Source organism: Dendropsophus ebraccatus, chromosome 5, assembly GCF_027789765.1.
Source record: "Dendropsophus ebraccatus isolate aDenEbr1 chromosome 5, aDenEbr1.pat, whole genome shotgun sequence".
Classification (NCBI taxonomy): domain Eukaryota; kingdom Metazoa; phylum Chordata; class Amphibia; order Anura; family Hylidae; genus Dendropsophus; species Dendropsophus ebraccatus.
The window spans coordinates 39,129,517-39,145,534 of record NC_091458.1 but is presented as its reverse complement, the minus strand read 5'-3'; the positions used below and the strand labels follow the sequence as shown (position 1 = coordinate 39,145,534).

At 45.4% G+C, this 16,018-nt stretch overlaps 1 protein-coding gene across 2 annotated transcripts in view; it reads right to left on the bottom strand.

The window, feature by feature from the left end:
- FRY (FRY microtubule binding protein) overlaps positions 1 to 16,018 on the bottom strand; it is a 286,128-nt gene that overhangs the window by 208,025 nt on the left and 62,085 nt on the right. The gene's annotated exons all lie outside the window — the stretch shown is intronic.

Below are 16,018 nucleotides of genomic sequence, written 5' to 3'. Positions count from 1 at the left end.
TATGCAGCTTTGTATTAAAAAATCTCAAGCCTTCCAGTACTTATCGGCTGCTTTATGTCCTGCAGGAAATGAAGTATTCTTTTCAGTCTGACCCAGTGCTCTCTGCTGCCACCTCTGGCAGCAGTTTTTTTTTTTTTTCTAACATACACAAAAATTAGGTTGACCGAATTTTTGTGTATGGTAAAAAAAAGATTTGTTTTGATCCGTTCTTTTTATCATGGAAGTGAATAAAAAATAGATCAAAACTGATGCACACAAATGCATTTCATTTTTCCATCCATTTTTGGCAAAAACGGAAGAAAAAAATGGATTGCAAAAACTTAGTGTGAACCCAGCCTGAGTTGATATGACATCAGAACTGTGCTTCTATCATCTTCGGTGACTTCACGGCTGTAAATGTCTGTGACAAGTGAGCTACTATGACATTACAGCTGTGTTTCTATAAAGTCGTCTGCATTTGGGGACGTTACAGCAGGGCCGTTTCTAGGGGCGGGCGGGCCGTTTCTAGGGGCGGGCGGGCCGGGCGACCGCACGGGGCGCCGACAGCTTGGGGGCGCTGGTGGCACCCCCAGGACGTCACTTATTGGCACGCACCGTCGGCCGTCAGTCCGCCTGCCCCATCACCTGGCCTGACCTCCCCTCCCCATCAGCTGCCCCGAATGCCCGACCACCCGCCGGACCGAAGCTCCGCCCCTCTCGGACCGAGCTCGGCTTGGCCGAGCCGGGCGCTCATCAGCTGGCCCGCGACTGCTGCTCCCTCACACATCTTCTTCCTCAAGTAGGCGCAGTGACGTCATATTACTGCGCCTGGAAGAAGAGGATGTGTGCGGGGGCGGCAGTGGCCTGCCTGCTCCTCGAAGGCTAGAGGAGGAGAGGAGACAGGGACCCGATCTATGTATTAAGGTGAGTATAAGGTTGTTTTTTTTTATTTTTGTGTGTGTGTGTTTGGTAATTGGGGTGGCGGGGGCGGGCGGTTAGAGCACAGGGGGAGATTATTACTATTATTACTATGGGGCAGACCACGGGGGGGGTATTAATATGAGGACAGCATGGGGGGATTTTTACTATGGGGAGCAGAGCAGGGAGGGGATTATTACTGTGGGGACAGAGCACAGGGTGGATTATTACTGAGGGGGCGAGCACAGGGGGGATTATTACTGTGGGGACAGAGCACAGGGGGGATTATTACTGTGGAGACAGCACAGGGGGGATTATTACTATATGGAGGCAAAGCAGGTAGCAGGGGATGCTACATACAGGGGCAACCCACATAGCTACTGACTTTACTGCACATGACACAAAAAAGTAAAGTAAAGTTGTAAAAGTGCGGAGCCTAAAATGTTTGTCTGGCAGGTTCAGAAGAGACGAATTGTAGCTGCAAGAAATCATCATGGTGGTCTGGGCTGGATGGAGAGGGAAAGGAAAGTGACACCTCAGAAGAAGATGTCACCTGTGAGTCACTGAATGACTTTTTTTGCCCCAAATTGAAAAGGATTGAATAACACTGCTCTATGCCATAATACACACACTGCCCGACCACCCGCCGGACCGAAGCTCCGCCCCTCTCGGACCGAGCTCGGCTCGGCCGAGCCGGGCGCTCATCACCTGGCCGGCGACTGCTGCTCCCTCACACATCTTCTTCCTCAAGTAGGCGCAGTGACGTCATATTACTGCGCCTGGAAGAAGAGGATGTGTGCGGGGGCGGAAGTGGCCTGCTCCTCGAAGGCTAGAGGAGGAGAGGAGACAGGGACCCGATCTATGTATTAAGGTGAGTATAAGGTTGTTTTTTTTTATTTTTGTGTGTGTGTGTTTGGTAATTGGGGTGGCGGGGGCAGGCGGTTAGAGCACAGGGGGAGATTATTACTATTATTACTATGGGGCAGACCACGGGGGGGGGGGGGGGGGGTATTAATATGAGGACAGCATGGGGGGATTTTTACTATGGGGAGCAGAGCAGGGAGGGGATTATTACTGGGGGGGCAGACACAGGGGGGATTATTACTGTGGGTACAGAGCACAGGGGGGATTATTACTGGGGGGGCGAGCACGGGGGGATTATTACTGTGGGGACAGAGCACAGGGGGGATTATTACTGTGGGGACAAAGCACAGGGGGGATTATTACTGTGGGGACAGAGCACAGGGGGGATTATTACTGTGGGGACAGAGCACAGGGGGGATTATTACTGTGGGGACAGAGCACAGGGGGGATTATTACTGTGGGGACAGAGCACAGGGGGATTATTACTGTGGGGACAGAGCACAGGGTGGATTATTACTGAGGGGGCGAGCACAGGGGGATTATTACTGTGGGGACAGAGCACAGGGGGGATTATTACTGTGGGGACAGAGCACAGGGTGGATTATTACTGAGGGGGCGAGCACAGGGGGGATTATTACTGTGGGGACAGAGCACAGGGGGGATTATTACTGTGGAGACAGCACAGGGGGGATTATTACTATATGGAGGCAAAGCAGGTAGCAGGGGATGCTACATACAGGGGCAACCCACATAGCTACTGACTTTACTGTACATGACACAAAAAAGTAAAGTAAAGTTGTAAAAGTGCGGAGCCTAAAATGTTTGTCTGGCAGGTTCAGAAGAGACGAATTGTAGCTGCAAGAAATCATCATGGTGGTCTGGGCTGGATGGAGAGGGAAAGGAAAGTGACACCTCAGAAGAAGACGTCACCTGTGAGTCACTGAATGACTTTTTTTTGCCCCAAATTGAAAAGGATTGAATAACACTGCTCTATGCCATAATACACACACTGTTTCTTCCTAGTAACAAACCCCCCCAACAACACTTTGGGGGGGGGGGCGCTTTTAGCAAGATTCGCCCTGTAGTTCAAATTACCTAGAAACGGCCCTGCGTTACAGTTCTGCAAAAAACTATGCATCTGCAAAAATTACAGACATTCCCATAGACTTCTATGAGACAATCTGTGCCGCAACTGAGTCTTAAGATAAACAGATCACTTATCTCAGTGAGACCAGCCAAAGATAACACTGCTGGCTGCTGGTTAAAACGCTCAATGCAGTGAAATCCTAGGTGCATTGCTCCCTGGGAAACATGAATATGCAAAACAGGAGCCCGTGGAGCCTCATTTAAGAGTCTCGAAACACAGGACTAGCCAGATACCCCTCAGGGAAGGACCCAGCCAAGGTGTGGATCCTGTAGTGCCACTTAACATGGTGGTTTTGGTTGTTTCCCTACAGGAGCCACCCCTTGGCTGGGTCCTTCCCGGAGGGATATCTGGCTACTCCTGTGTTTCGAGACTCTTAAATGAGGCTCCACTGGCTCCTTTTTTGCATATTCATGTTTCCCAGAGAGCAATGCAACTAGGATTTCACTGCATTGAGCACTTTAACTGGCAGCCAGCAGTGTTATCGTTTGGCTGGTCTTCCTGGGATCAGCGATCTGTTTCTCTTGTGGCTCTAATTGGCATTGCTCCCACCTATTCAGAATCCTGCTCCACACTGATGAGGGGCAACACCCCAAAACAGCTGTATGTCACTTAATGCCGCTTAATATGATGGTTTTGGTGGTTTCCCTACAGGAGCCACCCCTTGGCTGGGTCCTTCCCAGAGGGATATCTGGCTACTCCTGTTTTTTAAGACTCTTAAATGAGGCTCCACAGGCTCTTTTTAGCAATTAGGTCTTATTCACACATCCCCGTAATTAAGTCCGTAATTACGGATTCACAGCTACATACTCAAGTTAGTGCCCGTTGATTTCTAACCAATCCAATCGCCCCCCTTCCCCCAAAAAAGGACATTTCCTAGTACGGATCAAGATTTTTCAACGGATTCTTTAATTGAATTCTATTGGATCTGCAATTTTTTGTAGACATCTATGCAACAACCCCCCCCCCAAAAAAAAAAAAAAACGGCTGGGTCACGGAACGGCCGGTGTCAGAGAAGATCATCCCGGCTGGTACTGCAGTACAGGCTGGATGATCTTTATTTCTGATGAATTGAGATGCGGGCACATCAGTGTGCGCCTGCATTCTAATTCGCCGCTGCACACAATGGAGTGTGCGGCCAGAGCCGCACAATCCATTGTGTGCACTGACATGTCTCCCCTGTCTACTCTTCAATGACATGTCAGTTTTCTACAGCGCCACTAGGGATCCCAGCCGGAGTGTATAGTATGTGTATACACTCAGGCCGGGATCCCATAGACAGTAGCTCTACATAAGTTCCATAGTTGTCATGGCCATTGTTGCAAATCGGCAACAACAGCCATGATTATTACTGAACTTATGTAGTGTGAACATAGCCTTATGTGGTATCCCACCACAGGTGTTTCTTTTCTGTACATCCCTCGCAAGAGTCTGTACTTCAAAGTTTTGCCACTAGATGTCGCTAGTATGTATATTGTGTACCTAAGTATTGCACAGCTGTAGGTAACCACAACTTTTTTGCCTATCTCTATCCTCCTCTTTCTCTTGCACTCTCTTTTCACCCACTCACAGCACACGTTACAGATGCTATTGAAGGAAGTCACATGGGGAGAGGAAGTGTAGCCGCACCTTTAGTCAGTTTTTGTTGGTCTCTGCAGAGAACGAACGCACATGAGACACCTCAGCACTTGTTTCTTGAAAGCAGCACTTCTATACACTATACAGTGCTGAATGCACACTTAGAGAGGTCAAGTCAGGGATCACCTCAACCCACGCCGAGAACCAGTCTAGCAGTGCAGGACAGTATCCTGGAGAAAGAGGAACTGATCCGGATAGAGAAAAGATGCTAGAAGCCTACGTACTATATCTAGGAGCGAGGGTGTAATCAGAGAACTCTGACCACTCTGCTCATCCTAGGTAACAAGGTCTGGGGCTTGTGTCACCCTCTAGGACGGGTCGCCTGACACTGGTGGGCAATGGGTGGTGCAAAGACCAAAGAGTCAAAACACAGGCACAAGTATTCTCTCTACTCTCAAGTATTCTATGTATTTTCCTTCTAAAGTTCCGGCAACACACAGTACTACATTGGGTTGGGACTCTCTCGACATCCTCCTCTCTGCTTCTCTGAACCTCTTCTACCTCTCAGCACGCAACTTAGCATTACTGTACCTCTCTTTAAGCTCTCAGCACAGGTCGTGTCACTAAAGATTAAAGTATATTATCAAGTCAAGTTCCCACTGTATATCACCGTATTAAGCCTTCCGGCAGTAAAGAAGAGTTTATTTTTTTTATCTGGACTCAGTGGTTATTCGCAAAGCACCTACACAGCCATTGCACCTTCCTTGGGTACCAATAGTTCGGGTGGGTCATAACTCCACTCCTGACCACCATGATAAGCGCCCAAGGGACCCCCAAACAGCCCGGCAGGTCACCGACCACAGGGGATAGGGTAAGCTTACCAAAAATAAAAGCAGGTGTGCCACCATACCTGTGTGCCCAACCGGCACTGGCGTCACGACAACCTAAAATCTGGCTGAGCTATATTCCAACCAACCACCACAGAAGTGGCGCCACACATTACCATCTAGCAAGTAACCGGTCGAGCATCCACCACACTTAATGTGTTTCTATCAAGTGAGGTGCTGTGACATGCCAACCATCGTCACAGGTGAGCTTAGAGGGTAGACGTACCATATGTACCATCTGATTGATAGAATTTATGAAGCCCATAAACTGTTGTTGTACAGGGGCCCTCTGTCAATGTTTAGGGCAGCTGAGGAGTCAGTAGATTACACTGTCCTGCGAGCACTTATGTACTGCTAAATATTTGTTCACTTGCATGTAAATAGCAGATCTCAGCCTTGTCCTTACGTCCCCCCTATTACAAATCACAATACTACAATCTCAGAGGATGTTGTGAAACTGGTAGTTGCTGCCTCTGAATGCTCGGTACTGCAGGAAGTACTGCTGCTGGTAGATTTGGTGACATCAGCCTTCCTTTCTCTAGGGCTATGTGACGACATACTGAGCTGTTTGTGGGAAATTGCTGCAACCGTCACATTTTACTGTGAATGAAATAGAATTTTAAATAATTGCTTCAACACAATAAAACTGAAGTCTGTTCTGCTCCCAGGGCAAGGCTAGGAATGGCTAAAGTTGCAATTTTACAAAAATGCCATTTGTGAATACAGCCTAAGGTTATTTTCCCACACCTTCTTATTTTGGCCATTTGACAGCTGTTTGAGTCCAAATAACGGCTGCTGCAATTGTGGTGACCGGGAGTGGTGGAAACGGGGCCTGAGTGGTGTTCGGCCTCCCTGGGTCCCAAACATGTCCGTTGACAGGTTGTTGGTGTACTCCCTGTAGTGTATGATGGAGTGCAGGGGAATCACAGAGGCCAGGATAAACTTAACCACTTGAATGCTTTACTGGAATGTTTCTTAACATGACAGTACAGCTTAATACTTTGCATAAGTTTACAGCAAGCAGTTTGTGGTTGAAGTGATGGCCAGTTCTCTTGAAAAATACTCGGGTGATAGCTTTGAATAGTTAGACTTAAATAACAGTCTCATACGTAGGTTTTAGGTTAGAAAACTTTGCAAAGTTTGCAGGGGGCTACCAGGGGGACCAGGGGGCTACCTGGGGGATCAAAGCAGTGTCAGGCTGACCTTAATAGTTGAGACTTCATAGAAGAAACCTGTATTCATGGTTTAGAGAATACAGTCTCATGCCGAAAGAGATTACAGAGTGCCAAATCCAGGAACATGGTTCCATGGCTTGAACAACCGGCATACCTATTCCCTCAGGATTACGCGAGGAGATTGAGCGAAGGTTCAGTGGGGTACTTCAGCTTTAAATGCTCTTTGCCAACCACTGAGGATAGTCTGGACAGCTTCCTGACAAATACTTTTGCAGAACTTGGTCACCTCAGATGTAGACAAGTTAGGTCTCTTGGGTGGTAGTTGCCCTGCTTAGCATTTTAGTAGCACATACTGCTGTAAACACTTGTGAAGAAAGGAACAGTTTCTGCAGGAACAGGCACCTGGCCACAAGGGCCAGGCCCTGAGGTAAACTCTCTCTGGGGCATGCTATCAGGATACACACTCCTCCCCCCTCTATAAAGGGGCTAAAACTGGGTCAATCACCCATTGGTGGAGGAACTGTGAGGTGACTCGACATCCTATTGGTAGCAACTTTCAATAATCATGTTGTGATAGGCTAGGGAATGGGAACTGTCAGGTGATCCCACTCTTGCACATGTAAAACATTGTACAATATAACCAATGCATTAACCTCGATTAGCTACAATGTGCTGTAGAAAAATACAATAACATTCAGTGGTAGCAACTTGTGGCCAAAGAGTAGTAAGACATCTTAGAAAATATAATAAAGAAGGATCCAAAAATAACTTTCTGTGCCGACAGGACTAGGAAAGGAACCCATCAGAGGAACATGGGTTCTGGGCTGCTACATCATTATAAAATAATGCCCATTATCTGGACTCACAATGATGGCTACGTCCTTAAGGATGGCCAAAGGTAAAGATGTGTGAAGTTATGTGTTATCCAAATTATCCAAGTTATCCAAATACAACCAATTAAAAAGCCAAAATTGGCACATTTTAGTAAAAAGTTTTTTTTTTCCTGCCTTCAAACCGCTGCAGCCAGATATTAGCTGAAAGTCAATGGGGAAAAATTAAATGCAATACCCACGTGACATTTTTTGGTTTGGTGTTTTTAACTTTTTTTTTTCAAAACGCAAGGGCATGGGGGAACATGAAAAACTATCCAGACTCACCTCTTCCTGTGCCTTCAGCATCTGATCGCCGCTCCAGTAAGCCCCGCCGGGCTTGGGGATCTCCACCAGAGCCAACGCCATGACCCGGCTGATGGACTGGCCGCTAAACCAGTCAGTGACTGGGAAAGGACTCTAGTCACCGATTCGCTGAGTGGGCTGTCTACCAGCCAGGACGGGCATTCTCCCCCGAGTCGTGATGTCATCACAACTCGGGGGGGGGGGGAAAGGCTTTCCGGCGGGGGTCCCAGAGCTGGTCACATGGCCGATTGTGACACGGGGAGAGGTTAGTAAAGTTTGGTTGTTATGTTCACCCATGCCCAACACCTGTTAAATTTTAGCCAGGGCTGGACTTTAAATTGTAGCAGCTTATGTGTTTGGGATTTTATCACAAAAATTTAGTTTTTCGCCCATAGTCTTGTATAGCGGCTAATAATGCCAGAAAATGCATACTGGAGTTTTTGGCATTTTTTTCAGCCCCAAGAAACACTATGCCTCCTTCTCACCTTGCGGAACCCCCTGCATACCCATTAGGCGAACGGGGGTCACGGCAGGCATATGCCACGGAAAAGGTAAGTATATGCACCTTCTTCGTGGTGTACGCCACTACTGGAGGTTTCATAAATTTTCCCCTCAATTTTAAAAAACAGCAGAAACGCCACCAGGAAAAAAGACAAATTCCTGTGTGTGGCTTTTTTTTTTATCCTGGGAAAAAATGGTATTCAAAATTTGTATCTGATGGAAATCTTAATATGTACAAAGTAAGAATAAAAATCTTTTTAGGCATCATGAAGCTGATATTAGGGTTCCTCTTAGCCCCCTGTAATGGGGTCTGGTCATTCTCCTGTAATATGAGCTGGGGGAGCTGTTTCCAGCAGCAGAAATCACAATCATCACTGTCTAAATCAGATGAGACAACCATATACTTCCTGCAAACCTAATGACATGTGACTCATAGAACCAGAAATATTTCTCAATGCTGCACATTAGGGACAAGCACACCTGTAGGGTCAGGGGAGTTTACCTTATACTGCTATTATGCCATTTCTTTACAAACCCATCCATCATCCTCTGTTTACATAGGTGTTAGGAGGTATGTACCTAGAATTAATGGGTGTCAGTATATTTTTTACTTGACAACACTTTCTTTTGTGTGGTATATAGGGGTCAACGACTGTTTCGTATGGCATTAATGAACACAAAATAGCTACCTCTTATCTTTGTTATAACCTAATCCGCTAAAGCTGGGAGGGGCTGGGTGTGTTTGCCTAAGAAACTCTTTAGAACAGCCATTATTGCTATTGTACTGCTATACCGCTGTGTATACATTTTAAATACCTAATTTTCCATCAGATTTCTAACTTGCTGTCTCTATTCTTTAGTTGTTCCTGACCTGTTAGGTGGATCCTAACATGAATAGTGTCTGCTATACACTGTATACACACACACGGATCCTGCTCTTCTGTGTCGCTATACACAGCCTAAAAAGCAGTAGCATGAAGGACATTATAGAGCAGTAGTAAACAGCCTAAGCTGTGAATCAGGCCCTGGATGAGATCTGTTACTTACAATTAGTTTGTGCAGTCTCTCCATGTCTCTGTCTCTCTCCTCAACCCTTCCCTCTCCATAGACTTGTATGGGCAACATATAATTTGTTATATTGGAATCAGGGGGATTCATTTGGCTAGCATGCTGCCAATCAAAGGTCATAGTGGTTTGTCATGGGACTTTGTGGCTGACATGTGGGAATGCTTCTACAGTAGCACTGTGGATTTTGTTAGATATCTGAGGATGTCATGGCTGCATAGTAAGCTCAGTATGACCTCCAAGGTGTAAGGAGCCATAATATTGGCCTAGATCTATCAAACAAAATTTTTCTTGATTTTTGGGTAAATTTTACCATTTGGTGTAATGTTTGGCACCTATTGCTGTAGTGTGGTGCAACTTCACCTAAATCACATTTATTATGTGCTTCTCACCAAACAAGGTAACAGGGCTTTGCACTAGGGATGTGGCGTTACAGGGAAGGGCGTGATATAAGACAAGTCCCAAGTTTCTGCAGATGGAGTCCAACGGCAACCGAGGATAATCTTCCAAAACTTTATTGGTAACCAAGTCTACATAAATATAACGTTTGCCGAAAGACCTCAGTAGGGGTCGAAAAGTTGCATTTATGTAGACTTGGTAACCAATAAAGTTTTAGAAGATTATCCTTGGATGCTGTTGGACTCCATCTGCACTATCATTATACACCCACCTGGGGATTGTGGGTCTACCAGCGGGCATCTAGCAAGTACTAAGGACGGAGATTAAAGGTTCCAGTAGAGATGAGTCCGATCGTGTGGCATTTGAATTCGGTGGCTGAAGAAATTGGTTGCAGCCAGTCCTAGAAAGCATAGGGCTGCACCTAAATTCTTCCGCCACCGATATTGAAATGCCAAATGATCAGACTTGAGCATGTTCAAGTTGCACTCATCTCTAGATAGGATGGTGCACCATATAGCAGCACTTGGAGTGCATACGTCTAAGGTTCCATACGTTCCATATGGTTCCATGGAGCCATACGTCTAAGGTTTCTTAAAGGCGCCCAAACCTTCCCATCTACCAGGTACCTTTGCTCTGTAAACTCACAAGACCTTTTTCCTCATACCATTGTAGACCATAAACAGCAAAAACAATTGAATATTATTTTTGCTTTCAGTTAAGCGGAATTCTCCTCATCATTTGTTACATGCAACGAAGCATAGGAATTCCTCAGTCACATTAGCATATCCAAGAGGAGCCATTGGCTTACATGGGCTGTTAAGAGACCAGTTTAAGCTGGCAAACTTGTTTTAATGATGGGTTTTAGCTGCCGTCTAACCAGGTTTTGCACCTTGGGTTTCAAGTGCTGTTTGCCAAGTGCAAGATGTCATTAACTGCAGAGGGTTTAACACTGAGCACAGCCACAACTACGCGAGAGCTGAAGCCGGATACTGGCGACAGGACTCAGCAGGACAAAACATGTTGCCAGTTGCACAATGCACCCTCGGCTCTTTCTGACCTTGAACAAGGAGCTTTATCTACAAGTGATTATTACAATGTTAGTGCATGGTACCTGGGAACTTCTGATGGTGTCATCCATAACCCATTCTATAGATAAACACAGCGGGCCGTCCGTATCAATGCTTCAAAGAGACTACAAAGTGATGAATGGGAATTGTCAAAGTCTCATTCACTCTCATACCCTCTATGATAGCTTTTATATGATTTCCATGACTTAATGGAAAAAAACAGCATGCAAAAGGACTCTAATATTATACAGAAGAAAGGAAAACTACAAAGAATGTCTCCATACATTGCGTAGCGGTTACGGCAGATCAGCTTCCATTCATGTCAATGAGCATGGCTCAAAAAAATGAATGAAAAACGGCAATAAAAATCTGTGTGTGAAACACCCCTTATCATGTCCAACTAATCGGAAGCCTAAAACTATGGTCAAGTTATGCAACCTGTGAGTTGGAGTAGTTGCCCATACGCCATGTGAGATTCTTATGCTACGTTTATGCGGAGCAATAATTTGCCCAATCGATCATTTCACGATTTTGAAGCAACGATTTGGTTTTTATAACGATCCGCGTTTAGACGAAGTAAAAAATCGTTTAAAAAAATCGCTATTGTGATCGTTTTAAGATTGCTTTAGCCCATCTCACACATAGGGTGAATCTGTGAAACACTGTTTACATGAAGCGATCTGCGATTTTTTAGCGAACGACCAACAACTGTTTGAGAACATGTTGAAAGATCACAATGAACGATTTCTCGCTCGTCGCTTGATAGTTCGCTGTGTCTACACAAGCCGATTATCGCTCAAATGCGACCGTTATTGCCAAAATTCGAACCATAATCATTCCGTGTAAACACACCATAATGCTATACGCTATCATAGTGTCCAATAGGCTGATTACACCGTAAATTATAGGTTAGCACCTACTCTCCAAGACTTCTTCAGGTATGAGACATACAGAAGTCCTCAATGGAAGCCACCTATAGATGGGGCTCCTTCTTCTGGTTACATTCAATTAAAAAATACAAGAGGCAACAGAGACACCCCATGAGTGCCTTACAGGGGATCCAACTGAAGGCTTGACAGATGCAGAATCTACCATGTGAACTGCTTAGATGCCACTATTGACTGCATCATATAGGGAGTAAAATGGCCGGAATCTGAGTTCATCTTTGATGCCAGCCACTGACAGCAAGTGTCACCTGTAGTTAGTTGCTAACACCCATCCTGTATGGAGTAACGGATGTAAATAAATAATTATCACTCCGGGTGTACAAAAGGAGACAATACCATTGTATACTGCAGTGTACACACTAACCTAAATTGACCATATGTAGTCTACTAGTTTCTTGACTCACTAAACGGTGTGTACTGTTTGTTTGGTTTGACCCCCCTAAAAAGGATCATGAAACCTAAAGGTGAGCACATTTGGTGAAAATATGTCACAGAATTGTCTGGCCATTGCATGCTGCACATTGGCAACTTCTTGTGTGGCCTCGCCCTCAAATTGTCTAGGACTCTAAACACATCCCTGTATGCAAATACATGGTAGACCATAAAACCTACACCACATGAAATAACAAATACCTAAAATAACATATCTACAGATAGCATCTCATACCAGAAGGATGTTTACAGTAAACATACACTAACCAGGATTGTGCCAAGGGCAGATTTAATATAATAACCCATTTCATGCCAGGAGACTGATCCTACTAATAAGTCTGTTGTCGTTTCCTATTATTTGTGTTGCGTTAGCAGATATTGCTGTTTTGCACACATGGTTGTTTCTCCAGACCGTTCGTAATGACTCTAAGGGCAGGTAATATCTCTAAATGTAACCCTGCAGCTGCACAAACACGGCAGATTTCCATATAACCCAGTTACACCGCAGCACTTTATATAGCCAATATATATGCTGCGCTGAATAATTGGATTGTTCTTTGACGTCACAGCAGTAACATAAAGTAGATGATTAACTTTGCAGCTGCCTGTGTTGTTATTATGTACATGGTGCACGTCTTTATACACAATGTGGTGTTAACACCTTCGATAAAAGATGCCATCTTTCACCTTCTGCCCTCTGATTTTGCCCTTTAGAGGGCATCCAGAGATCAACAGTCACTCATCATAAATCACCAATATGTCTTGTGGATTTTTTATTTTTATGTTCCTTATAACATGGAACCTAAGGACAGGTAAGCGATGTAGTGGACTCTATACTCGCCTGGCATCATGTATTAATATGATGCAGTGAGTAGGGAAAGTGTTCGAATCTCTGCGGCACTGTAATGGAATTGGATTCAATTTGGCTTTGAAAATACCCTGACTGTTCTGCAAGACAATGCTATTGGTGTTCTGCGCCTTATAAAGAATATTCAGGAGCAGGAACTTCCATCAAAGGCATGAGTCCCTGCTCCTGGACAGTAGACCAGCACCAGTCAATGTGTTGACGTAGGCGGCAACCAGGGCTGGAGTCAGCACCCCGCTTAGTTGGGCAAGTGCTGGGGCAAACAGTCTCTCACTCAGCAATGATTGATTATTGACCATTGCTGAGTAAGGTCCCGGGGAAAATGGATTGGCAACAGCACCCCCTAGCTGTTGGACTGGCCCACTGGAGGATGCTCTGATGGGCAGTGCTGCCCTCCTAGGCCATCTCCGGAGGTCCAGGGCCATCTCAGCGGGACCAGTGTGTTCTGGATTCCAGGGTGAGGTGCACCAGTCAGTTGTGTGTACACCTTTAGGCTATGTTCACACTACGTAAGTCTCCGGACGTAGCGCGTTCCGTGAATAAGCAGCCGGAGACTTACGTAGTTTGCGTACAATGGAAAGTATACGATCTACGGCCCACAGTTCACACTACGTACGAACTTACACCCGGATCGTACGCAGCACCGTAAAAAATTAACCAGACCATTGTTTGAGGACGAAAATGCCGTAACTTACGCCCGTAGCGTTACATGCGGTCCCGTACGTAGTGGTGATTTCTTCATTTTGCAAGCTTTTTGTGCCGATCCAAAAGGTTCTGTGGGGTGTCTGGGGCTAGGCGAAGATTTCCAAGTAAAAGACCACTGTCAGATCGCTACGTAGGGCGCTCGGGAAGCGTAAGTAGACTACGGGCGTAAGTTCGCGGTCCGTACGTAGCCGGCCGCAACTTGCGTAAATTCCCGGCCGGAGATTAACACATATATGTCTGGCCGCGAAAATATGCGGCCTGACATATACGTAGTGTGAACATAGCCTAAGTTAAGACGCATACGTCACTGAGTGCAGACAGGCAGTGCTTCTGGCACTGGCATCGTCTCTAACTTGTGCTGCCTTTGTCGAAAGAGAATGAGAAGAGACTGTGTGCTAGGAGAGCTGGAGCGGCAGGGGAGTGAGTTGTTAGGTGAGTTGATTTTATGTATTTATTTTTATCTGGTTTGCACATAAAGGCTATCTATAAGGGGGACTACACAGAAGAACTTCAGTAAACTCTACATTCTGCCAAATAACCAGAAGCTCAACTAGAATTTTTGTTTCTTCTTTAAAGGCGCTGTCACCTATATCTTATAGTAAATCCAACACAGAAGATCAAGACAGAAAGCGCCAGAAAAACAATAAGAAATCGTGATAGATAAAGATATGATTTGGTTTTAATTCACTATACATAAAAAAAAACCTAAAAGAAGCCACAAGCTACGGACGTAGGGGGAGATTTATCAAACTGGTGTAAAGTAGAACTGGCTTAGTTGCCCCTAGCAACCAATCAGATTCCACCTTTCATTCCTCACAGATCCTTTGTAAAAAGGAAGTTGGAATCTGATTGGTTGCTAGCGGCAACTAAGACAATTCTACTTTACACCAGCTTGATAAATCTCCCCCATAGTGCTCTATAATTTCATCGTTATCATGGTGAGTATCAACATTTAGCTGAAACAGACTTCTTTCTTCTAAAATTGGTTTACTTATTTTCTCTCCCTGACCCATACAAATGTTTTGACGGCACATGTCTTAGCCTATCCAAAGAGTATCCGGATAGACTCATATTACTAACCCTTTTTTTACTACATGTTTTTGTTCACACATGTATACTTTTATGTTTGTTATACAGAAACCATGATTAAGGACCCTGTTGATTTCGAAACACGTTGGTGTTTTAATGTGAATATAATTAAAGAATTGGAATTGTTTTAGAGATGAAGAGTATCAGTCTTCTTTCTTCATATCCGAAGAGTAGACTAGCCATACAATCCTCTAATGGTTCATCACCATCTGCTGGCCATAAATTGTAATATGCCGTAGAGCTGCCTTATCCTTATTTACTACCCACAAGGTGATTTCTTCATTGGTCTCGGTGCTCTCATTTATCACTGCATAGACTCCTTTTCTGTTCATACATAAATCTGCCCGGGCAACAACTCTATAGGCAAAGCAATCCCACAGGAGACCAGGGAGAAGGCATAGTGACCGCAATAAATGACCTGATCAAATTTTACTGCTACAATTAGAGATATGCAAAAAAAGAGTCTCATTTAGGAGTCTCGAACCATGGAACTAGCCAGATATCCCTCCGGGAAAGGCCTGGCCAAAGAGTCACACCTTTGCTGGGTCCTTTCCAGAGGGATATCTGGAAAGTTCTGTGTTTCGAGACTCTTAAATGAGGCTTCACTGACTCTTTTTTGCATATTTGTATTTCCCAGGGAGCAATGCACCTAGGATTTTACTGCATTGAGCGCTTTAACTAGCAGCTGACAGTGTTATCTTTGGCTGGTCTCCCTGAGATCAGTGATTTGTTTCCTGGGTGATCACTAGATCGTCCGGGCAGCCTATAGAGGATAGCAGCGGTCTGCTGCCACCGCTCCTATTCCACAGAGCTACGGCAGAAGATCGCTGCTATCACAGTCGTTTGTCTTTCAACATATTGAAAGAGAAACAACAGCAATGATCAGCTGACATCGTTCATGTCGGCTGATCGTTGCCCTCTATTACACGGGATGATTATGGGCCATAACGGCCGAATATGGCCATTGATCGTTCCATTTAACCCCTAGACGACCTAGGATGTATCGGTACATCCTGGAAGTCTGTGCCCAGACGACCCTGGACGTACGGGTACGTCCTGAGCTATGAAGCGCGCTCCGGAGAGGAGCAGGTGGGGGCCGGCTGCAATCAACAGCCGGCACCTCACCGTTAATGACACACTGCAGCAATCGCGCTGCAGCGTGACATTAACTCCTTAACGCGGCAGTGGCATTTAAGTGTGAATGACAGGGGGAGTCCCCTGTCACTTA